We start from the raw sequence: 26576 nt of genomic DNA on the forward strand, positions 1-26576 counted from the left end.
GGTGACCTTACAGAGGGCTTTCTGTGTGCCAGGGCCCATTCCAAGCCTTCTATAAATGGGAGCCATCGCCGTCACTGCTGCTGGTGTTAAATGACTCACCCAAGATGGCACAGTCTGTTAGTGGAAGTCTTGGGACTAGAACGCATATGACATGAAACCACCCCATTTCTGTCATGTATACATTCTGGTTTTAGTGATTTCTCTTTTCTGTCATTGTTAGAGCAGTTCTCCCAGATGCCAAGTAGAGTCATGTGCTCAGTTACAGAGTCCAGCGGCAGATTCTGAAACCTCCTCTCTACAGATACAGGTACATTCTGGCTGAGGAACCAAGACCGATACTCAGAAAGCATGAATGGAAGAAGAGCCCCACAGATCTACCTACGCTTCTTTAGTTTATCCATCCCAGATCGGACATGGGCTGGTTCCAAAGAATCAGTAGTCCCAAGAAAGCCTCATAGAACAAATTTATGGCAGGGAACCCCCTATGCTATTGCATAGCCCTGTCCAATGGGTTCTAGGTATCTGCCATGGGACAGCCACATCAATGACCCATAAGACACTAGACCTTGAGAAGTGCTGTGCTAGCAATTGCAAACCCACAGAAGAATCTAATAATTGTGAGGCTAAGTTCACACTGTAATTCGTTTCTCAGTAAAAACCTCACCCCATTTTTAGAATGTGAATCATAAAGTGAGGCTTAGAATCACCACAAATGAGTGGTGACTCAGTATCAGCAGCAGGATTGACCAAGAGACACAAAATTTCACTGAAGTCTTTGTTTGGGTTGCCATTTTCCAGACAGACACTTCTTTCTCAGTAGCCCATAACTACTAAAATTTAGAGGTGGAGATTGCAACTGGCTGATAAGAGGGGGTCACAGAAGTAGGTATGCCTTACGTCAATCCTCTAACACACCCTCATGAGCCCTATGTGTCTGGAAATGTAACAGGTACCCTTTGACACAGCAACCCTTGAGCAGCTCACAATCCTGTTGGGGACATAAGTGAATAGCTGCCTGCTGAAAGACACACTGAAAGTGTATGACAGCTTAGCCATGGGAAGATCTTTGAGGGCTGGGACCGTAAAGGATGGGGACAGGGCAGGTTTCTTGGATCAGAAGGACTGGACCTCTGGAAGGGAAGCGTGAGGATATCCCTGATGACTGAGAATCAGAATCAGACCTCAGTAAGGCTTATTTCTGGGTAGCCTAACGAGAGCAGAGATGTCTGCTGGCAAATAGGGGGAAAGGACTGATGGACCTTAAAAGCTACAGAGAAGAGTTCAAGAGGAAACGAGAAGCTGCTGAAGGTTTAAGAGCAGAGTGACTCAAGAAGTGTGCTTTGGGCAGAGTGGCTCGCACTTGTAATCCTGGCACCCTGGAGGCTGAGGTTGGGAGGATTGCTTGAGCTCAGGAGTTTGAGACCAGCCTGAGCAAGAGCAAGACCCCCATCTCTACTAAAAACAGAAAAATTAGCCAGGCGTTGTGGAGCGCATCACTTGGGAAGCTGAGCCAGGAGGATCACTTGAGTCCAGGAGTTTGAGGTTGCTGTGAGCTATGATGACACCACTGCACTCTAGCCTGGGTGACAGAGTGAGATACTGCCTCAGAAAAAAAAAGAAGAAATGTGCTTAAGGGAGATTAGCATTCCTCCCTGTGCTGAGTAGGAGCTTAGTGTGGAAGTTATCAGCCACAACAGTACCTCCGGTGTGTTCCACAAAGTCTGGGGCCAGCATTGTTGGGAACATGTACAGAGTACTCTGTGCTGGGCCCATCCTAGAGCCTGAGGTTGCAAAGAAGAGCAAGACAGCACCACCGCCCTCAAGCAGCTGACTGCAAGGAGATATGACAGTCATCTGAAACAATAACTTCTGTCCTCTAACCTATTCTGACGGGTTACCCATCAAAACCACAAAGTAGGCAAGTAAAGGACTTACTACGGAAGTGAGTGGTCTTGAGCTGAAGTGAGTGGTCTTGAGCTACAGCTTGCGCTGGAAAGGAGGACTCTTAGCAAAAGAGCTGCAGGGCAAAAGCACTTAGGAAGGGGGAGAAGGAACAGCAGGTCTAGCCAACAGTGAGTTTCATTCTGTTTATCTGAAGAGGGTGGGAGTGCACTGAAAAAGGAGGGGTTGGAACAGTGACAGCTAAGTCACTGAGCTCAACCATTATCTTCGGTTTGGTTCAACAAGCATTTATGCCTAGTGGCAATCACTGAATCCAAAGATAAAGAACACAGATTCTTTTGCCAGGAAACCTTTATAATAGGCATGTTCATTATTTTTTGGCCAGTCAATATCCAAAAACTCTTCCTTTTTTGAGAGGGAAAAAATACTCTTTCCATCCCTCCTAGATGGACAAACCCTAACATCCAGGTTTTGTCAATGGGTGTTAGAATCTTGAGGGAATGCTAAAAGGTGCAAGGGCCTTGAATGCATGCCAGAGTGGCATGTAGACAATAGAAATTTGATACAAGCCCAGAGGCAGGCACATCCCAATTCAGTGATGATGATGCCAAGTGCAGCATCCTAACCAGACCCATGGTGTGACCCTTTCAATAGACTCCTTTCCTGCCTATATCAGCCACAGTTTTCTGTTTCTTGAAACCAAGAACTCTGATATATAGTACCCTTCCTCAACTCCCACTAATCCCATTTGTCCCTTCCCCTGCTAAATCTTCTCTTACGCTGATAGTATCTTAACCCACACTCATTTACCAAATTATAATGAAACTGTTTGCTAATGCAGCTATCATGCTAACTGGCCTGTGAGCTCTCTGAGGAAAGCGAATGAATCTTTTTCTTGGTGCTGTCCCCAGCTCTTAGAATAGGGTCTGGCATTTAGTAAATGTTTATTGAGTAAGTGGTTAGATGAATGAAAGAATGAGTTAATTAACTTGTTTTAGCACACAGTAGAGCAAACTACAGCTGTGGCCTAAATCTGGCCGTCTGCCTTTTTTTGTAATAAAGTTATATTGGCACACAGCCACACCTATCAGTTTACATATTGTCTATAGCTGCTTCTCCTCTATAGTAGCAAAGTTGAGTAATTGTGACACATACAGTATGGTTCACAGGGCCTAAAATTAGTATTAACCAATAATAATAACTGGCCCCTTTATAGGAAAAAATGTACAGACCTTGCTTGACAGCATTGTCCTTACCCCCAAAACACAGACTTTCTGTGTCTTGGCTGGATGCTTGGGATGTTAATAAGATGTTAACGAGGTCTTTCCACAGTGGCCAGGCTGGACCACCAATGTCCCCCAGTACTGCCTGACTCTAGTATCTCTGCCCCATTCTCAATCCTGAAGCAGCCACCTTCATTAAGTCCTTTATGGTTCAGTCTGTACATGTACAGTCCAGCCTGACCAAGGGTTCTCTGGGTACACCCAGACATACTTCTGCTCCTTTCTCCCCATCCCCACGCAACTCTCTCCTCTCTGGTGCCCTGTCCTGCAGATTCCAGCTGCTCCAGTTGCCCCAAACTCTGATCTCTATTTCCCTAGCTCAGCAGGACTGCTGTGCTTGGCTTAGACTCCAGCTTACTACACTGCAGTCAGGAAACTCTCCCCTGGAAGAGAGCCAAGGTGATCGTGGGGCTCACCTCAGCACAGGAATCTTGTGCTGCCTGTCAACCAAGGCCTGAAAACAGCTGCCTTATATGTGTTGTTGTTTTGTGGTTGTTTACTACAGAAGGACCAGTTTGTTACCAGTTATAGCCAGAATTAGAAGTCCTCCCTTGCAACATTCCTTTCTGACTTGTGTTCACTCTTAAAAACAGAAAAAAAAAAAAGACCAGTTCAGATTGTCAACGGAAAAGAAGCCAAACTCTGTAAAATAAAGAGGTTTATTCTGAGCCAAATTTGAGGACCACGGCCTGGAGCCACACCCAAGAATCCTTGAGCAAGTGGACTGGCTGTGGCTGGGTTACAGTTTGGTTTTATACTTTTCAGGGAGATAGGAGTTACACGTAAAGTCATAAATCAATACATGGAAGGCTTACATTGGTTTGGCCTGAAAAGGCGGGACATCTCAAGGGTGGGGGTATGCTTACAGGTTATAGATGGGTTTAAGGACTCTTTGATTTGTAATTGGTTAAAGAAATGAAGCTTTGTCTAAAGGCTTGGAATGTTTTAAGTTAGGATAAAGAAGTCTATTAATCAGAGACAAGCTACCCAACACGTACCCAGACCCAAGTGATTTTTTAAGTATATTGAGGACCAGCAGGTTTGTCTTACATAGCCTTAGGCCTGTTTATGGGTTACAAAGGATATCTACTAGAAGGGACGGGGGCATGATGAGGCATGTGTGACCTCCCTTCTTATGACCAGCAACTCAGTTTTAGGGTATCTACCCCTTGGCCAAGAGGGGGTCCATTCAGTCAGCCAGTGGGGTGGGGGGTGGGGGAGCCTTAAGCTTTTATTTTAGTTCACAAGACAATCTAAATAAAGTTTGTTTTATATTAATATCCTGGAAACGAATTAGAAGATTTATAGAAATTGTGTAAATCATGAGAATGAAAGGAGGGTTTCATCCAGCTAATATGGATCAATTTTGTCCCTCCAGAGCTGGGACAATGTTTTATTTTGTTAGGTTAGCTATGCTACATAATACAAAGACATTATTCTTGCCTGGTTAGTGATCCAAAAGAGGTTTTTAAAATCTTTGCCCATCTTCCCCTTATACCCGTTTCTTTGAAAATCTTTCAAAGAAGGCAGCTTCTTTGAAAATCTCCATATCCACTTGTCGGGTCTGAGGCTACTGGCAAACACTATCCAACCATCTGCTTGGGGTTTATGCAGAAACATCTTAAGCTAGATCCCAGTGCCAATTCCAAACCCCAAGTGAGGCCTTAGTTTTTTTCCTAAACAAGAACAAGCATCTAAAGGTCAAAAACAAAACCAAACAAAACCAAACCCACAACAGGAAGAAGGAAGAATGGGAAAAGTATGACTGCATGGATTCTATGTATTTCCTTGGAGCTTTCTTCTAAAGCACGACATTCTACTAACTTACTGAACATCTACTATGCACTGAGAATTGTACACAGTACAATGATACAAAATAATATCAAGTATGGTCTTATACTCTGAGATTTCGTCATAATGGGATACAGGAACCACAAAAGTTAAATCAGGAAGTTGAAGTAACCATGAAGCTTACTTCATAAGTTCCTAGAATAAACAGAAGCCTGGAAGGCCTCATCACCCAGAAAGACCTAAATCAGATTAAGGCCCTGGATCACCGTTTCTCTTCCCTTTCCTTCTTCCGCATTCTTTTCCCTTATGAGAGAACAGAGTGCTCACTAACAGAATCGGAACAGAGTTCACTGAAGAACACACATACACAAACATATTTCAATTAATAGGTACCTTGATGCTGCTCCTAAAAGAGAAAATGACTTTAGTGACCCTGGTTGTTTGCTCTTCTTATTTCAATCTTTATTTTCCCTTTCATTCTTTTATTTAAATATTTCAGTTTTTAAAAACAAAAGGAGACTGATCACTCTTCTTCCCTTGGAAATTGGGGAATAGCATGAACACCTCGGCCTCAAATCAAACACATATGAGAAAGAATTCCAAAAGGAACATATACCATATTTCAACTACAGTCAGCATCTATCCATGACTCTCCATAAATGAACTGCCCTCTTTTTGTCTTACAATCACACACACCATCCACCATAATCCCCTATCCGTAGGTGTCTTCCCTGCTCTAAAGTCGTATTACTTGTGTGTGTGTATACGTATATACATATGTATATATGTAATGTATATCCCAACGTTATAATTACAAAATATTCTATTGCATGATTTTTCTCCAAAATAAACAATCCTTATGGTTGTGCTAACAGTTCCATGGCCCCACATTCAGAGTCAAGGATCTAAAAAACTTGGCTTAAAAAACAGGTTAGGTATTGCCTCTGATCTTTGGTGCATTCCTGAGGCAGCGCCCTTGAATGACATCCCCAGGCACCTGAGCAGCCTGTCAAATCAATGATTGGCCCCAATAGGAGGTCAAGCTTTAAAGTTTGGAAAATATTTTCCAGTCCCTTAAACTCTTAGAACATATTAGCTGACTCCATATTGGTAAATTCATTTTGGCTTAACTTAGTTTCACATTTTTGGAACAAGGATACTAATATTTTGCTTGTTTGAAGGTAGGGAGTTGATGTGAATAATTTCTTCTCATCTATATTTTAGAGCCATGGGTCTATCACTTTGGACGTTCCAACATGAGACTATCAGTTCCACAGGCGCCTACAGGAGTCTTCTTGGTCCTAGCGGTGGCCATATTTCCTGGGCTTTCCAAGAAGCTTAACAAAATATTACTACTATATTTCATTGAGCTAAGATGCAATACATTGTAAAGTGCATCTAATTTCACAGAAGATAAAATATTTTTTAAAAATGTATCTTTATATACATATATTTCTTAAAATCAATTAAATACAGCCTTATTTTTATACCAAACAGTTACCAAAAGTTACAATTAGTATATAGTTCCAGAATTCAAAGAACTTCATAGATTATTTTGATTCATTTTTACAATAACCCTTAAATAAGTAAAGCAGATATTTCTCTCACTTGATAAAGTAACTGGCTCAGAGAGGCTGTGTTACTAGTTCAAGGTCACACAGCTAACTATAACAGAGTTGGGAGAGGATTACAAATTTCCTGACTCTAAATTCTGTACTCTTTCTGTAAGGACGGCCTTGCTGAAATAATAGGAAAATATCTAATCTCATAATTTTCTAATAATAGCTAAAGACCAATCTTACACGAGCTCTCTCTCTGCTGACAGGCAACCTGTTGGGACTCTGTTTCACAAATGTCTAAAAAGAGCCAAAAGACAGAAAGGAAATGTAAATCTTTCTCTTTAAGTTCACTAGCTCACAGCCTATAGAATTTGTTTCTATAGCCTCAAGGAGTTCCTGAGAAGCTCCAGAGCAGAAAGCAGCGGGGTAGACTCCTGGCCTCAGTTTCCTGCCCAAAACCATATCTCAGGGGCAAACTCCCATCCCCTGTGATTAGCCTGACAACGTCTCAAAGATAAGCAAGTCTCCAGGAACAGAAGAAACAAGAAAGACAGACAACCTGACGTCTTGCAGCTACCTGCTAATTACCCCACGACAATTACTATTTTTTTCTTTCTCTTTGTCCCCATAAAAGCAGCAAGCCATTTAGCCTGGCTGCTGGCATCTCCTTTCTCTTTCTTTGGGATGGCATGCCATATCTCCCTGCTCTCTGTCTCACCCCCTTCTGTCTCTCTCTCTCTCTCTCTCTCTCATTCTCTCTGTCCTTCTAAAGGATAAAATTAACTTTTTTACTTTTATATGTTAATCTCTGCATAAGAAATCTTTCTCCATCAGGACCGTGAGCACCTATCAGGCTTTCCACCCTAAAGCTTTCCACTAACCCACATTCTGCCTTCCAGAAATTAGGTATAACAGACTTAGCTGCATCCCCAACATCCATTTCCTCTCACCATCCTGATCAGAGGAAGGATCATGAATCATTGAAGCCAATCACAACATTTTCTATTCTTGGTTTCCCAGCCTTCACCTAAGGGGTGGCCACTTCACCATGTTCTGGCTACTTAGAAATGGAGATAAGGTGAGATACATAGATCTGAAAAGTGTTTTTCTGTCATTCTTTTGTTTTGCTTTCCCAGCAAAGGAGAGAGATGTAGCTCAGGTACCCTAACCCTTCCCACTTTTTCCTTTTTCCTATCTTGAATATGGTCATGAGAGCTGTAGTTACAATGGGCACATCAAGGACAGGCAAAGGGAATCACAGTCATTGACCCTGATGTCATAGAGCCACTGAATTAGTGTCGACAAGCATTCATTTCTGTTGTTATGTGAAAGAATTATATTTTTGTTTAACCTATTATAATTAGATTTTCTGATGCATGCAGATGAACTGAAAAAACAGTAGCGATAAATGTGGTGGGCAGAATTCTAAGATGACCCCAAGAACTCTGCACCCAGGTATTAACTCCTGAGGGCAAAACAAATTTTACAGATGCAATTAAGGTTACTGCTCAATTGACCTTGAGATAGGGAGATTATCCTGGTGAGCCTAACCTAAATCCTACAACCACTGGCTAACCCTTGATTTCTGCCTAACCCTTGATTTCTGCCTGTGGTACTCCGACCAGAAAACCCACCCAGGCTGTGCCAGACTTCTGACCTAACAAACTGTGAGGTAATAAATAGGTGTGTTTCCAACACCCATGTTGTGATAATTTGTTATGCAGCAAGAGAAAACTAATCCATAAGTCAAGAAAATCTCTGATGGTCAATTAGACAGTGAAAGAAAAGGTTTTAAGAGCATAAATAAAAAAATGGGAGGAGAATTTAATCTAGAGCCCCAAATCTTGAGGGTCTGGACATACCTTTCTTTAAGTAATTTCCCAGCATGGATAAAGGACTGAACTTCAACTAAAATCAACCACTATCCACAGGAGGGAATAAATCAAAGATATTGCATAACGGCAGAAAACACAAAATTATCCATGTAGTGTTCTGGAACATGCTACACGTTCTGGAGAGTGTTCCCTCCAGAAGGTTTCTTTGTCTGCCTTGCTTATTTAGGTCACTGCAACATTAGCCTGCCTTTTCAGCAACATGGGGCAAGGCTGGGAGGGTGTTCATTTTTAGTGCACAAAGTTAAGGAATAATTTTGGGTACTGTCCCTTTGAATGTCAGGAAGCCAACGAATATTTCAACCAGTTTTCTGGAGCAGGAGTGACCATATCTTGCCAATGATTCTCCCTAACAGTGAAAGATGTTAACACTTTGGAATGTATTGGAGGTGGGATAAGAGGAGAGTGAGCAAAAAGGAAGGAAAAAAAAAGTAGAATAGATAGTGGAATCTTCTCTCACACTCTTTTCTTAAATAGGATATTTATTAATTCATTCAACAAATGGCTATTAAACACCTGATAGACGTTCAGGATACAAAAGTAAATGAGATAGATATGGACCCTGCCTTCAAGGGTTTACATCCAAGAGGGGAAAAGAAGCATGAAACAAGTCAACTATAAACAAATAAAAGACCTACAAATAAATAAAGAATTAAGGGAATAACAAGGAATCTTATACAGAGGGTGATAGGAGAAGATCTCTCTGAAGAGGTGACACTTAAGAAGTACTCTAAGGTTGAGAAGAAACCAACTAGATAGGATGAAAAATAAAGAGTATTTGAGGTAGAGGGAACCAAAGACAAACAGTCTGGGATGGAAAAAAATAAACAATCAAGAAAAAACTTGAGTGAGCATAGAATAGGCAAGAAGGTCAAGAAGGAGATAAGGTTGTAAAGGTAATTAGCTTCAGAAATACTTGGTCTTATGAGTCAGATGAAGATGTTTAGATTTTATTCTAAGCTCAAGGAGAAGTCACTAAAGGATTCTAAAGAGAAGCAACAAAATTTGATTTGCCTTTTCAGAGCTGGGTGGAGAAGAGACTGGAAGGGGAAAGATTGGAAGTGAAGAAAACCACTAGGAGGCCCCTGGGATAGTAGGTGGCCTGAAACAACCCAAGTGTCCACCGATGGATGAATGGACAAGCAAAATGTAGTTTATACATGCAACCGACGATCATTCAGTCTCAAAAAGGAAGGAAATTCTGATACATGTTACAATGTGAATGAGCCTTGAGGATACTAAGTGAAATAAGCCAGTTACAAAAAGATAAATACTATGTGATTTCACCTCTAAGAAGTACCCAGAGTAGTCAAACGAACAGAGATAGAAAGTAGAAAGGTGGCTGCCAGGGGGCCGGGGGAGGAAGGAATTGGGAGTTAGTGTTTAATAAGTAAAGTTGAAACTTTTTGCAAGATAAAAAGACTTCTGGGCCGGGCATGGTGGCTCACGGCTGTAATCCTAGCACTCTGGGAGGCCGAGGCAGGAGGATTGCTTGAGCTCAGGAATTCGAGACCAGCCTGAGCAAGAGCGAGACCCTTACTCTACTAAAAATAGAAAGCAATTATCTGGACAGCTAAAAATATATATAGAAAAAAATTAGCCGGGCATGGTGGCGCATGCCTATAGTCCCAGCTACTCGGGAGGCTGAGGCAGGAAGATTGCTTGAGCCCAGGAGTTTGAGGTTGCTGTGAGCAAGGCTGACCCCATGGCACTCTACCCCAGGCAAGAGAGCGAGACTCTGTCGCAAAAAAAAAAAAAAAAGATAAAAAGAGTTCTGGAAATGGATGTACAATACTGTGAAAGTATTTAATGCCATTGAACTATACTCTTAAAAATGGTTAAGATGGTAAAGTTTATGTGTATTTTATTAATAACACAATTTTAAAAATCAAATTAAACTATTACACTGAAAGGATTGAAAGAAGATGTGCCTCCTACAACTTTAAATTCAAGTCCCAATACCAGACCACTCTGCAGAGAGGGTTGTAACTCCTATAGTTACCTTGTGTGTAGTAAAATTATATTACATTGTGGGTTTCTATGTGTGTAAACATACATTAAAGGTTTTAATTTGGTCAAATGGAAATATACAAAAAAAAGATCAAAATATTTTTCTAATCCCATCTTGGAACTTCTTCAGTTTTTAATATACTGGGAACCTCAGAAAAAGCAAGGAACATAGGTCTCTCTCCACCACCTCAGAGAGGACTGAACTTGAATAACAGTGCAGGTTACTATGGGGCATGATCAAAGGTTGCAGGGGTGGGGCATGGGGAACCCAGGGAGGCTTCCTGGAAGAGGCTATACCTCACCCGAGTCCTAGGAGGATGCACATCTTACTGATTCAGAGCACAAGCTCCTCAGGAAGGCCAGCTGAGTCCCCCCTGTTGCTAACTGTAATCATGGGAATATTTCTGAAACTCTCTAAGCCTAGGTTTCATCTAATAGTATCCACCTCAGAGATTCCTGTAGGATGAATAAAGATGTGGCATGTAAAACTTTAAGTGAATAATAAGTGTTCAGTCAATGTTATCTATTACCATTGTTATTTCTACCAAGAAAGAATGAGCAGGAATTAGCCTGGTCAAGAGAGAGGGAAAGAATTTGCTGATTTCATTCCTGTGGTGATGGCATTCAGGAAGTAAAAGTGCAAGGAAGGGGGAGACCTTAGAAATTTGGGGAAGAAAAGGAAGTAGTGGTGTCCGCTTCACCCTGAGACAGGAAATGGCCTGGTCAGCTCAATGTGAGGCATTGGTTGGCCAGGACATGAGTGGTGAGAGAAGGTACCAGAGGCAGGACCACCACATAGGACAACCTCAGGGCCCCATTCACGAGTCCATCTGTGTGAGCAGTGGCCATGGAGTGCGCACTACACAGCCTGTGCAGCAGGAGGTGGCCACCTGCATGGATGGTGCTCCAGAGGTCCCTGAACACCAGACTCTGCTGCTATAGCTGTCAGTCAAGGTGTCCCACTCCTGGTGTGGCCAAATGACCTGGGCCATTCCAGTCAACAGGGGGCAGCAGTGTGACCAGAGCTATCATCAACCCTTTTGGGCCAGATAGAAACTGTATCTAGGGAAGTCCAGTTGTGACATGAGAACCTGGGATTATCCTAATTTATCAATACAGGTATATGTAGGAACACGAAATCGTCATTTTAGAAGCTCCTGCTAACACTCTCTATACCAAGAATAACAAGGATTAGAGGAAAATAGAGCTCTGGGCCACAAATCTCAAGCTTGGTGGGTGGCTCTAAATCAAGGTGGCTCAATGTAGATTTGTCTAGAAAAACACAGGCAGATGATGGAGAGAAAAACTATTTCCCCACCCTTCCTTCTTTTGTAGTAATGAGATTGCAGTGGGCTATGATGATCCACTGCACTCTAGCCCAGGTGACAAAGCAGGATGGCAAGATGCAAAAAAAAAAAAGGAAGTCTCTCTAGTGTCAAATGCTGTAGAGACATAACGGGGCTTGGATGGTCACTGGTGACTCTCAAGAAAGCTTGCTGGAATATTTCCTCCTTAAAGGATGGACTATGCCCTTCCTCCCAGCATTTCCAATGCTTAGTGCCAGTTACATAGAAAAAAAGCAACAAGCATTTGTGGAATAAAGTAGAACACATGAACTGGAAACTCGATTGCAAGAAGTTAATAATAAACCATGATTACAGTTTAAAGTTTAATGACTCTTAATACAGCTTTGTAAAAGAAGGCAAAAAATGACCAGCGTACACGTCGTTCATCCTGATTATGTGCGGCCATGCAGGAAGCACTTTTCCATTGACCCGGCACAAACTGCAACTCACCTCAGGTGAGGGGCAAGAGGCTCTTTTCTGGGATCTTCTCTACCACAACTTCTCTGAATGACCACAGAAAAATGGCAAAACCATTCTGCTTTTGTCTTCACAAATTTGCTAATTTGGGATTGCTATAAATTTATTTGCAAAGACCTTAAAAATACTTGGAAGATGGGAAATATATATTAAGTGTAATAGTCTCAAACTATATGTGGTTCTCACCCATTTCCGATAAAATAAAATACCAACAGATGAACACTACTTTCATGGAAGCTTTTTATCATGTCTTCCCACCTGCTTTAGCAAAATTAAAACTGGGCCTGAGGTTTTCATTCCCTAGAAAAAATTGCCAGACCAAGAAAATATCTCTTGAAATTTCAGTAAAACCTTTCTAAACACTACAAATTTAAAACAAATTTTACCTTAAATTTGTTTTCTATTCAGACATTAATACTCTGTCATTCTCAAATTGTACTTTAAAGAGAGAATATTAACAATTATAGCTAATGTCTTTTGACTGTTTCCTCTATAGGTACTGTGTTGAGGGCTCCATGTGCATTTTCTTATAGAATCTTTACAACAGATTCATGACATAAGCTGCTACTAGTAATGTATGTCTATTTTCCAGATGAGGAAACTAAGGCTTGGTTTGGCTAACTTTCAAGGTCACACAAGTACTAAGTGGCGGCAATAGGATTTATTTAGATATAGTCTTGCTCTGTCACCCAGGCTAGAGTGCAGTGGTGTCATCATAGCTCACTGTAACCATAAACTCCTGGGCTCAAGTGATCCTCCTGCCCTCAGCTTCTGGAGTAGCTGGACTACAGGCATGCACCACCACATCCACCTAATTTTTCTATTTTTTTTTTTTTTTTTTTTTGGTAGAGATAGGGTCTTGCTATGTTATCCAGGCTGGTCTCGAACTCCTGGCCTCAAGCAATTCTCCTGCCTTGGCCTCCCAAAGTGCTGGGATAACAGGCATGAGCCACCATCCCTGGCCGAAGCTAGGATTTAAACCCAGAATATATCATATATCCTCATAAGAATCCATTTTCACAGCTGTATCATTGACATTAAAGTGATATAAATTTGATTTTTATTAGGATTTTTAAAAATAGGAAATCATGGAACAGATGGCCAGCTTGAAAAAGGACTAGTTCACAAATGATGCATCTTTTTCTACCAATGGACCCATCTGCCCAAGTCCCCTAAATGAGGGTGGCCAATGCCACTCGGTGCTGCATGGACAAGGAAGGACAGAGGATGCATGACTGAAGACCTGGATTCCCAGCTAAGCCCTGCTGGATCCAAGCTCTAGACACCACCTGATCCGTGGTGTTCCTCCCTCTTCTTCTACCTCCACTGGCCCATGTCTGTCTAGGGAAACAGTGGCAGGTTTGAATGTGTCTTAGGCTAGATTCCTTAGAAGACAGCACCTGAGGCCAAGTTTCCATGCCAGTGCTTTATAGCAATCCCAGGGAAGCTGGAGTGAGAGAAGAGGAGAAGTGAGGTGGGAAAGAAAATATAAGATGGAGAGGGTCTGAGCTGGCCATGGCTTCACAAGAAACATAGCTTGTTGCTTGATTGTTGTTGATCTCCAGAGAGCCTGTTAGGAACTATGGCATCTCAGATTTCCACTGGATGGGTGGTGCTAGGAGGGGAAATGAAGCTGCCAGCTCCACCTGTTTCTTGTTCCCCTTTGGTCAGAGTTCACTCCATTGTGACCCAACTCCCCACGTTTTGGGGTGCATCTTCTGGCTCCTTCAGCAGCAGATGGGAAGCCAGATGAAATGCCTTCAGTATGGCATTTCATCTGAGTTCAAAAGTGGTGGAAGGACCCCCAGCGGTAGCCTTGCATGGCAGAATGATTTAGTCCAATTTAGTTGGTCACCAGAGAGGCCCAGAGACAGATGAGGCTAAGCAGGTTTGAGATGTGCTGAAGAGGTAGCCAATACAGGAAGTTTAAATCTAGGTGGGCATCAACACTGGTACGCAATCCCACACATGCAGAAAATAGAAGAGATGAGCTAATAGGTCTCATTGGACTCTGAGTTATTTGTATTCATGGAGCTTCTGCAGGTTACTAGAATCCTGATTATCACAGAACATCACCCATTCATTCATTTCTTCATTCATTCAATAAGCATTTATTAAGCATCTTCTATTGCTAACCATATTGTTGCAAAATTCTAGGGATAGAGAGAGCACTAAGATCCAGTCCCTACTTTGGAGAGAGAGGGAAACAGGCAAAACAGGAGGCAGTGGGACAGAACTGCAGGGGTTGTGGATTTCTGGATTTCCAGCTTTCCAGCACTCACAGAAGTAAAACCTTCATCTTTCTGCAGCATGGGCTTCTATGGGTGCCCCTAAAGTGCTCTGTATATTTACACCAATATACAGCCACCACATAAACACAACACCAAGCAGGAAAAGTTCCTGAGTTGAGGCCAAGACCAAGATGCACAACTCAAACTTGAAGGCCTCTCCTTGGAAATGGTTCCTAACCTTTTTTCAAAGATATAGCTCTCTGAATCTCTTTGAGTTATAATTTACGCCAGAGACTCTTGTCTCTGGAAAATGCACATACATGCAACATTTATAATTTATAGTGCTTCACAGACACTCTTCCCAAAGTCCATCCATGAATCCCCTTGGAGTCCCTGTTAAAAGCTGCCACCCTAGAACAATTTATCTAGCTCAAGTCACTTTCAGGCCTTTCAAAACAAAACAAAACCATTCCAGAGGAGCAGAGCAGAAGGAAGCCAGGCATGTGGCTTCTACTGACCCTGAACTGATAATTCCTTACTTCCGTTTTCAGTAATGCAGAGGATATCTCCTTCCCTTTTCTTGTCTGAGAATCCTTCCCCTCCCTCTTCCCCCAACAAAACAGACACACAGGCATAAAACCAAAACAACCCAGCCAAACACTAAAACTCAGGCTGCAGCAGCAGGCCTCTTGGACTGCAGCTGTGCGGGGGCCTGAGCTGATTGGGATGTTATCCTTGTGAACCAGGCCTCTCACAAACAAGACACAGACACATCCCAAATTTGTGTCTGCTGACTGAAGGCAGTGGCATGTGAGTGTCTCCAACTGCCAGGGACAGCCACAAGGAAGCAGGACACACTGGGTGGGCTTGGCACAGCGTGAGAGTCGAATATCTGTTGATTCGACTACTGCTGCTTTGGTAGAGTGGGGTCTGGGATTTTGATATATGAAATGCACTGTTGACATCCCATCCCTTTTTATAAATTGTAAATTTGGAGAGTAGATATGTTAGGAAGTGTCACAACTTGTAGGATAAAAGAATTCTCACATTGTAAAATGTGAGTAACTGAGCACCTTTAAATGGTGACAACTCACCTATCACCACACTCCTAGTTTCTTTCTTTCTTTTAAATTTATTTTTCCAATTGCTATATGTTTTTGTTATAAAATGAATATACTCCCATTAAAGAAAATTTGGAAAATAGAAAAGTATAATCACTGGTGTACTTCTAAAATGATTTATGAAAATTCCATTTGCCTGCACTTCTGCAACTTCTCAGGGACACTTCTATTGTTTAAGGGTAAAGCGTTCCTTGTAGGGGGAGGAGAGGCTGTCACCATAGAAAAATGGGACAGGATCCTTTGACCTTGTGATTCCCTGGGCCTTATTCTAGTAGCTAAGAATTATTTATGCTATTGTTTTTTCCAAGTTGATGGAAATTTCCCACCATTTATGCCTATTCTTTTTACTTCCTCAACCTGAAATATCAGATAGAAAAGCTCTTTCCTATTAATTTTTCTGCTTAGGGTTTCTAATGTTTTCTTCTTTCAGTCCTCACATCACCCACATCCATCTGGAGAAGGCTTCTCAAAAACTCTAGGAAGGATTTAGAAACAAACCACACCATTACATATACTTGATCCCAACACCACTAATAGTAGTATTTCTTTTGGTAGACGTCTCACTGACAGTAACTCTTGCAAAACAGAAAAGCCACAAATTCAAAGCATATAAACCATAAATGCAAACACAGCAGACATGCTAATTAGAGAATGGAGAGACAAGACTTCAGAATGTGATTCTCCCTATCTCTGGATTCTTATTTAGCTTTGAGAGGGAGACTGTTTTTAAAAAAAAAAAAAAAAAAGATTCAGAATAATATCATTTGCTGAATGAAATGAAGTAGCTTAGATGCATTTTCCAACCAAGTGTAAAACTTGAATTCAAAACAGTAGAGATCAATTAGCATATTAGAAAAGAATGAGAACCTTCTTACCTACCTGGCTCAAAGTGGTAAAGAGCAAGTATGAAGCTAGTGTGTAGAGTATCGAAACCTTGTCTTTGCCAGGGGTCTTTCTTTTGTCCTGGGTTTCAGTTTTCAGATCTCTGGATGCTTGTGCACCTGTGATTCATGTAGCAATTATCACATACACAGGCCAGACTTGATCTCTGGCTGCAGTGTTTCAATTACAGAGGAAACATAAGTAACTGACATATGTGTGTGGAATTTATTGCAGCATCTCCCTGGCTTCCCTCTTTTATTTTTAATAATGATAAGAAACATAGTAGCAGTATGAGTTAAATTAAAATGTGGTTTTCACTTCAGGGAAAATGCAAAGGGCTTTAAACATGTGTGAGGTGTCACTGCTCCTCACTTTTAACATGTTGACATGAACAATGAGAATTTTATAGTGATAAAGCAATAAATTTTATAGTGATAAAGTGTTCATATAGCTTCACTGCATTAATGTAACATTTACTGAGCCCTTACACCTAGGAGATGGGCATTTTTATTAATAACTACCAGCACTCATCCCACATATGAGGAAACTGAGTCTCAGAGATGAAGTAACATGCCCAAAGGAACAAAACTAGTAAAAGGTCAAATGGTATCAACCCTAATCTTAATCCTAAAGTCTACTATAGCTGCAGTTCCCAAGTGGTACACAGCCTGTTAGGAACTGGGCCATGCATCACCACCTGAGCTCCATCCCCACCCCAACCCCTGGTGTGTGGAAAAATTGTCTTCCATGAAATTTAGGAACCCAGGGGCAGGGCCACAAAGCAGGAGTCAAGCGGCCAGCGCTTCATCTGTCTGTCATCTGTATTTACAGCCACTCCCCATGGTTCACATCACCGCCTGAGCTCTGCCTCCCCGCCCTTGGAAAAATTGTCTTCCATGACAGTGGTCTCTGGTGCCAAAAAGGTTGGGGACTACTGCATTATAGAGATCAAATAATAAAACTATCCAAAGAAAATATCAGCAGGTCCACACTTCATTATACAATGGCAAAGTGAAGAAAAGAACAAGCTTGACTTTTCCCCTGGAGCTGAATGCCCCCTGGTCCAATCCTACGACCCTTCTCTGACTACTTTCATTCCTTCACATCTTCAGAGCCCATATAGAAAGTAGGGACCCCAACACAGATGCTCCCAGCCTTGACTTCTCACCTGACTCCACCTGGTGCCTGCTGAGCATCTTCACGTCAATGTCTAACAACCCACTCAAACGTAACATATCCAAAACTCACCGGCAACTCTCCCTCCTCCAAAAATACTGCAACAGAAGCCTTCCACGTCCAAGATGATGGCAGCTGTATCTTTCCAGTATCCCTGGCCAAAAACATCAAGTCATCCATCCATGACTTCTCTTTTCCTCTTACACTGTTTCTCCCACATTCCTTTTACAAAAAGGCAGTTTACAGACATATTTTTCGTATGATCCTTTTAAATGGCTAGTTCCCATAGTACATTAAATAAGATTTCATTTGCATGTACTCATCACAGATACCTTTACTGAAGTAGTCATGTGAGCTTCATCTAACACAGCATTGTCTAATCTACATACAATGATGTTCACCTACCACTTTATTTTTGTGTTATTTGATAAACACTTAAGTACCACTTATCTCCCAGACACTGGTGTCAAAGTGTTTTAAAACTCATTTAATTACTCATGTAATCCTCATAACTCTATGAAGTAAGTTCTAATTTTATCCCCTTTACAGAGATAAAGAAATTGTAGCTGGGGGAGGCTAAATGACTTACCTGAGACCACACAATTCAAACCCACACAGTGTGGCCCCACAGTCTGTGTTTGTAACTGCTTCACCATGCTCCGTCCATGAGACACACTTTTTTATCCTGTAAGTTTTTTCTGTCAGCAGAGACATATGTGTATAAGTGAACCTACACTCTTACCTGGCTTTCATATAGCCAGGACCCCCCACGTCCTCTTGCAAAGTGCCTGGCCTGACTGGGTGCATATTCCCTACCCTATTTGTAGAAAAAAGGCAACCAAATGACAGGGAATCTGAGCCCTTGGTCCCATGAGTACTGTGCTGTGACCAGCCAAGTCACCCAGACCAGAGCCTGATATCTGACAGCAAACAACTCTGACTCCTTGGAACTGCCTCCCCAAGGCCTGCTCAGGGATCAGGAACTTAAAACCAACTAAAAGCAGAGCATGTGAGCTGCAGGGGCCTTGAGCATGATGGATGGCACAGCTGGAGGAGCCAGCAAATACCAGGCCTGGCTGCTGCAGACAGCACAGACAGCCCCGCCTATGCCAATTAGGTTGATGGGTGAGTGACTGAGAGACGTGCTGCATTTATTCAAATAGATCCCCACTCCCTAACTCACTCCTTTGTTAGAGATTATAACAAAAATATTAAGAAGGACGAGATAGGGAAAAGAAGAGAAAGAAGTGTGCTTCAATGCCCTACTAATATAGGGAACTGACAACCAGAAAACAAGGGCAGTTTTCCTCCTTCCAGGATCTCGAAGGGTGTGGCCAGAGTGGACAGACAGCCCCTGTTAACTCTTCAGAGCACATTTCCTTTTGTTTCCAGATATAATACCACAGTGACTAAGGGCACAGCTTCTCCAGTGAAGAGATTAAGAGAGGTGGGTTCAAAGCCTAGCTCCATTAGCCTTTGACAAATTACTTAACCCCCGCCTCTGTATGTCTCATCTTTGAAATGAGACACTACTCCTCCTGACCTTACAGCCTTGAGGTGCAGATTAAGCGAGACAATGTGGCATAAACTGCTCATCCCAGGAACTGGCACATAGTAAAACTCAATGAATGATAGCTATTGATAGTGATTTTGATGATTTCAACAATGATAAAAGTTTTTCACACCCTTCAACTGTTCAAAGTCTGAAGTGGAGGGAAATGTAGGGACATGGAATGATTTAAAATTAATATTTTATGTTTGACAAGTGTGGGGAAATCCACAAGTAAACTATACTTTTGGCAGCTCTGGGTTCACACAATAGACAACATTTAAACAATGTGTAACTGAACAAGACCACTGAATATGGACCATCCCAGCCTTATCCACCTAACCGTGGCATTATAATCCTTCTCTTTTAAAAGCTTAAGTCAGAAAGACAGACAAATATATTCGGTTTCTAAAGCAAACAGTGAAATAAAATCTGTTTTCATTTAAAGCATCTTATTTTTTTTTTTTAAGCAATTAGTTAACTTCAAAAGGCAGCCAGTGGAGTGAGTCTATCAAGCTGGTAAGGGTCTGGTGTCTCACTTCAAAGTTCAGGCAGATTGAAAGCCACTGATAGTCCTGCTATACTTGTTGGCATTTGGCATGAAAAATGCTTGAGAATGCCATTTCATTCAGATGGTGTGTTTGCACAGGCCCACAGCACTAAAACAGTACATTCTTTCAATGACAGCCAGGGTTAAGCCTGGAAAAGAAGGGTGTAATTATCTCACCCCCAATTTAAAATTGATAAGACCCTCCATCCAGTATAACACTAGCTGGAGAAATAATAACTAGATGACAGGAGCCCTAAGTTCTTAGTGCCGCCATCCTCACAGAGACCTGTGAAGCAGCTTAAGCTAGACACCACCATGTGAGGGGAGGTGAGGCCAAGTGTCAGGGGATTCCTGCATGACTTTAAACAAGCCACTTGACCTTTCCAGGCCATACTGGAAGTGGAGCAACACCAACTTGCCTGCCAGTTTAACACAGTTTATGATAGGATTAGATTTTATTTATATAGAGGTTTGACATCCTTAGCTCCAAAGTGCTTTCCTATTAATAAAATGAACATGTTAAAAAGGTCGAACCAGAGGCCAGTGTTACTCATCTACTAATGAATCACTGAATGGCTTTATTTGTTAGGGTTATGCAAGCCTTCAGATCAGACAGTCAGATGGCAGTCAAGAAAGGAAAACTTTAAGCAGTCACCCACCTTGGACCCCCTTCTTCTACTGACGCCTCACTCCAGATACAGCAGTCTGGTCAGTGGACCTGAAACAGGCTGTGGACCAATTCAGACCCACAGTTCACTTAGGTCCATTCCGTAAAAATCAGTGCTCCCACCTCGCTAATCCTACTTCTGTCACCGCCCAGTGTAACTGCCTCTCCAGGAACCTTCCCAGCCCGGCACCACCTCAGAAAGATTCCCTGTCTGAATTCACAGCACTCAGTACCCTCTTTGATTATATGCCTACCATTGGTCTCATTGTTATTTAACTATTATTGATTTTGCATAAATATTATGTCCTTTCTCAGAATAAAGGCTGTGTCTGAAGACTGAGCATTACACTTCTCTGAATTCTCTATAACATCTTCCTCAGAGCCTCGTACCCAGAAGATGGTCAATCCCATTCACATCAAGCTACCTTCCAAAGGTTTTACTGGGCCGTTAGCAATTTGCAAAGCTGCCTCACACTTCTCATTGCGACTAAACATCACAAGGAACATTGACCACCCTTTGCCAGTTAGTGAGGCTACTTCAGGCACATGTCCAAGTTAGTATGGGGCCATTTTGGTGACAGAGGGATATATGATGAATGAAAAATTCAAGCCACCTCGAGTTTTCAATCCTGCCCTTCTATCTACAGAATTTTGGCCAACTGTTCCTATTTTAGTTATTCCATTTCAGAAAGACAGCAACACTAGAAACTTGCCTCCTGATATTGCTAGATATGTGTGTATACATATGAAATATATATGATAGCATTTATTCCATATAAACATATACAGAAGATACTATTTATCTAGTGATTCGATACTTACATTTCTTAAATATCAGATTGCCGGATAAATGTTATCCAGCGGGAACAGTAGCACTTTCCAATTAGTATGTTTTTAAATCCCAACTGGCTAGTTTAAGTGTCCCTTCTCTCACTGGCTCTCACACTTAAGTCTAGGGTTTTGTTTGCTGCCTATTTTGAAACTTTAGGGCAAGTATCCCGGAAACCTGAGATGGAGGGAACTGCCATAGTTCACCGTAGAGTTGACCAAGGGAAGGCATCACTGAGTCCACACCTGCAGGAGGTGGGTAAACAGCTGGCTTTCCAGAATTACCTGGAGAAGGAAACAGTTGGCCTCAGGCCTCCTGGACAGAGGATATGGTTCCAAGCTTTCTCGCCCACCTCTGGAAGTACACAGAATCCTGAGGAAGTCTCCTGTCTCACAAAGCACACCTCCAAGGTGTGATTCATCTGTCATGTCTCAACTGGGACAAGAGTTTTTTCAAATTTCACTCTTTTCATTTTATAGCTTGGGCTCACCATAATATTTCTTATTTTATACAAATACAATAAGCAGCGTTTCTAGAATTTTCTGTCCATAACCCAATAAACTATTTTACACTCATCCCACCTTGAAACAATTATTCTGACTTGCTAGCCAGCATTTAAGTATTTCATGCATTCACATGCTGTTTGTCACATGTGGGCAAACTACTGATTATCGGGACCCTAGGTAGATTCAAACTTCTGGCATGCCTACATTTGAGAAAAACATTATAAAAAGAAAAGAAACCCTCACTGTATTTTATTTCCTGTGTCATGTTACACACCAACATATTTTCTCCTTTACATCCACGTTTGGAATGCTCGGTCGTTACAGGAGCGATGAGTCACAGTTAGGGGAACTGTAGCGACTTGCTCCACCTATTAGTATAAGCCAAACCATGGACAATCTTGAGTCCTCAGAGGGTTATTTATCTTGGGGGGGATTGATCACAATTTGCATGACCACATGGTACAGATGTTTATTCATGAAGGTGACCTCAAGTGAGGTGAACAATTCCTTGGTCTGACTATATTAAAATTCAGCCAGATGTCCACCCAGTGGGAAAGTTTAGCTCCAGAAGAAATTACAACTGGAATGACAAGAAGTGTGATGGGTCAGGATTGGAATATGTTGGCCGGCTTGAGTGAGAGGTCTGGAGCCAGACAAAAGGGTGTGACGGGATGGGAAGTCCGAGCAGAGATACAAAGGGAGAGCGCAAAGCAGCACTTGTATGTCTCTCACTTCTCTCAATCTGAGCTTTTTTCGTTTCCTCACTATCAGGATTGCATTTACAATTTAATATAAACCCAGAGTCTCAGTCACTCTTACAGAGCCCACTGCTCATGGCCAAAGTCAGCCTTCAGCAAACCTGCTACATGGAGAATGCTGAGACCTTCCAGCCTTTTTCCTGCATACACTGGGCCCTTCCATTCAGGTCTTTCCCTCAACCACATCTTTATTTCTCCCTTTAGTTTGGTGGTTTTCAAAGTGTGGTCTCAGGACCAGCAGAATCAGCATCACCTGAGCATTTATCAGAAATGCTCATTCTCAGGCCCCATCCCAGACTGACTGATTCAGAAACTCTGAGAGTGGGGCCCAGCAATCTGTGTTTGCTGAAGCCCCCCAGGTGACTCAGATGCACGCTAAAGTTTGAGAACTGCTGCTTTAGATGATATTATAAAACAATGACTTTAAGATGAAAGAGCATGTACATCTTAGGAGAGAACTTGTGAAGAAAGAAAGCCACTCAAGTACCAGACAGATCAGTTTCTAGTAGTGGAATCTGGAGTCACATGACAGACAGAGAGAGATTTGCCCCTATTTCAATCTTCTGTCCACATTGCCACTTGAGATGTGTGCTATTCCTGAAAATCTAACCCTGTCAAACCCCAACTTAAAACTCTTCAGTGGCTGCTCCTTGCCCGTAGGATAAAGTCCCAAACCCCTGGGCCCTTAGAATCTGCCTCTGGGCCATCTCCTGACTTTGCTTTCTTCTGTACTTTCCCTCCTACTCAGCCATGCCTCCCTGTCTGCAGGAGGTTTGTCCTTCCCCATACCACGGACAGTAGGCTTGGCCATGTGACTTACCTTGGCCACCAGCATGGGAGCTGAAGTGATGGCTGCTACTTCTGAGCAGACTTTAAGTGCCATAGTTTTGTTCTGTCATGTTCTTTTTTCCTTTGCCATAAATGAGATCAGCATTGTCTCTGAAAGATGCTGTTTCTTAAGCCCCCATGGGCCCCAGAATAAAGACAGATGAGGAGTACAGCTACAACTGACCTACACTGGACATGCAACATACTCGGGAAATAAACTTTGGTTGTTGTAAACCACTGAGATTTGGGGGTTATTTGTTATTTAGCCTAAGCTATGATAGCACTTTTGATCATTCCTCTCAGTCTGGAATGTCTTCTCCCCTCTGCTCTACCCCTCCTTTCAACTCCACCTCACCTGTCTGTGCAAGAGACTTGCTCATCATTCTACACTCAGCTCAGATGTTATCTCTCAATCAAGCCTTTTTGTCTTTCCCAGCTATAGCTGATCACTCTCATCTTCAGGACCTCCTCTGGCTGCTACAGACCTGTAACTACATCCCCAGAACTGTGCTAGGGGCTTTCCATTCATTAGTGCTATCCTTAGAACAACGCCTCTAAAGAATAATAAAAAAATTAAAAATTCAACCCCTCCTTTTACAGAGCAAGAGAGACTGGCTTAGGACAGCAAAGGGACTAGTCCAGGTTTCCCAGTGTGTCACAGCTGGAGCTCTCACCAGGTGGAGGTCTGGCTCTGAACTCAGTAGTCTTTGCCCTGCCACACAAGCCGCCCCTTCCCCCATCCGCAGCAGCAAGCTTTCAGATCCTCCCACATCCACTGGAGACAGTAAAAGTCTCCTTATCAACAGCTGAAAGGGCTGCCACATTAATTTGAGACTTGAAAGATTTGCATCTGGAAGTGGGCTTCTTACCCCCAAAGAAGATAATCACTTTCTCTAAGTGGATGTATTTATTCCAAGGCTCTTGGCAAAAGTACTGGAGACCTTAGAAGAATTAGGGCATTTGTTCTGTTTCCCAGGTCTCAGGCTATAGGGGCAGTATGGTGTGATAAGACAGGCAGATTTCCACAGCCAACACCCTAGAGAACCTTTGAGAAGGTTCTTTTGGGACTGTCACAGGGTAGGAGGCAAGTGGCGGAGGATTCAGAACTCCAAGCAGGTCTGCTACGTTTGATATTTTAAATTAAAAAAAAAAAAATGAGTGCAGCCAAAATTTTTATTGGACTTTTCAGATTAAACAAGGAAAGTGACACAGTGGCAAAGAATTGAACCAGATCACCCACGTCAGACATGGGGGAAAAAAAATGCCTAAAAACGTGATTGCCTAAGAAATAGCAACTGCAATTTTAGGTTTCTACGAGCTGCTGGCATTTTGTTGTGTGGTTGAATTCTCCATCCCTCTCTTTCCCTCTCTCTAACTTGTTTGTTTAAGGGAGGAGTGAACAGTGTAAAAACCTTCAAATGTTTCCCCCCAAATCAGCCACACTAATGAAAGATGAGCAATTAACAAAGTACCAAGATATTCTTTTCACACAACATTCATAATGATTTCTTCAAGGGTTACAAAGCTTTTCTCAATTACTAGTCAGAGTCTATCTCTCTTATCATTTCAATGGATCCCTATTTTTATCCCCCCACCCCGCCCCCAAGGATATATTACCTTTAAAAAATACCATCAGTAACATTAATAACAGCATTTTTTTCCTCCTTCAAATGTAGAAAGCTATTCAGAGCTCCAAATGGTTGCTGGGCGAGTTTGGACACGTCTGATTTACTCTTTAAAAGACCATCCACTCCTGGCTAATATAATCCTCAAAACAACGCTATCAGGCAAGTGCAATCATTATCGCCACCTTACAGATCGGGAGAGTGAGGCCCAGAGAGCACGAAGGACCTGAGGGTGGCGGGGGGAGGGGGAGGAGAAGCGGGGCAGGCAGAGGCCAGGAGCTGCACAAAACCAGTTAATGATTCACTCACAGCCCTCAGGCAGCTCCTTTCAGTAGGGGCTGCACCAGAACACATGCACGCACACACACAGCCTCATCTTCAACTCTGCATCCCAGCGAGAGGCGGGTGTCCGGCAAATTGCTTGGCAACGCGTGTCGGAAACTCCATCCAAAGCCTCGGGTCCAAGCCGCCTCTGGGCGCTGTCCAGCGGGCAGAGCGCCTGAGAGGCCAGGCTGGGGTCCTGTCTCCCGACACCCCGCAGGTGGGGCGGAACGCCAAGGCCGGGATTTCAGGCGTAGGGGGGTAGGGGAGAAGACACCGTCCCCAGGGACACCTGTTGTCGCCTCCCTACTCCGGCCAATGAAGACGTCCTGGGCGGCCCGGACCTCGGGGGAAGACACTGTTACCAAGAAGTGTCTGTGTAGGGTGCGGGGGTCGCAGGTGTGCTCCCCCACTCTAGGCAGACTCACCTCAGCCTCTCCCACCCCCGGACGCCCGCGGCTTGTGGGAATGTCACGGCCGAGGCAAGCTCGGGGGACGCGCGTTGGGGCGCGAGGGGCCGCGGGGCAGCACCGCGGCGCTAGGACCTCGCGGACCGCCAGCCCCCCGCCCGCTCCACCTGCAGGGCCCCTCTCGGGGGGCGCGCTCGCCCCCCCGCCTCTGGGCGCAGGGCGCAGTTACCTGCGACGCCGTCCGCAGGATTCCGGGCATCGGTAAGAAAGCGGCCGCGGCAAAGCCCGCTCGTCCGGCCCGGGGACCTCCGCCCCGCCGCGCTGCTCCCGCCGCGATCCCTCCCGGCCGCAGCGCCGCCGCCGGCTCCTGACTCTCGGGCTCGCTCGGCGCCCGCCGGCTCCGGCGCCGCTCCCGCCGCTCCCGATTGGCCGCGGCGCGCGCCCGAGCCGCACCCTGATTGGACAGCCTGGACCGGGGCGGGGCTGGGGGCGGAACCGGGCGGGCGCCGCCAGGATCTGCTCCCTGAGCCTCCCGCGCCGCAGCCTGGCGGCCCCGCAGCACCCCGCGGCCCGGCTCCAGGCGCAGAAACTGGGATCCCGTCCCCAGTGCCGGCTGTCTACGCACGAGGCAAAGCGGAGAGCGTCGCTTCGAGTAAAACGGGATGGCGGGGAGTGGCGAGCGCCTTGGAGTCCCACCCACATTGGCGATGGGGACCTCCGAGGCGCGGGAATCATTGCTCCCCTGGGCTTCACTCCTACTTGAGGCTTTGACTTCACCTTCATTTTTGATACTTTGTACTATACAAACGGCTTAAGCTTCAGGACAGTGGCTTGTAAACAGTGAGCGCCAAATAGTTTTGAGG

At 43.6% G+C, this 26576-nt stretch overlaps 1 protein-coding gene across 1 annotated transcript in view; it reads right to left on the reverse strand.

Moving 5' to 3' along the window:
- The window catches only part of STON2 (stonin 2), a 139559-nt gene extending 113558 nt beyond the window's left edge, over nt 1-26001 (reverse strand). The window contains exon 1 of the mRNA XM_069465191.1: nt 25943-26001. The gene's annotated coding sequence lies outside the window, so the exon portion shown is untranslated. The remainder of the gene's footprint in view (nt 1-25942) is intronic.
- Nucleotides 26002-26576: the final 575 nt, after the last annotated feature.

This window comes from Eulemur rufifrons, chromosome 2 (genome assembly GCF_041146395.1).
Source record: "Eulemur rufifrons isolate Redbay chromosome 2, OSU_ERuf_1, whole genome shotgun sequence".
Lineage (NCBI taxonomy): Eukaryota > Metazoa > Chordata > Mammalia > Primates > Lemuridae > Eulemur > Eulemur rufifrons.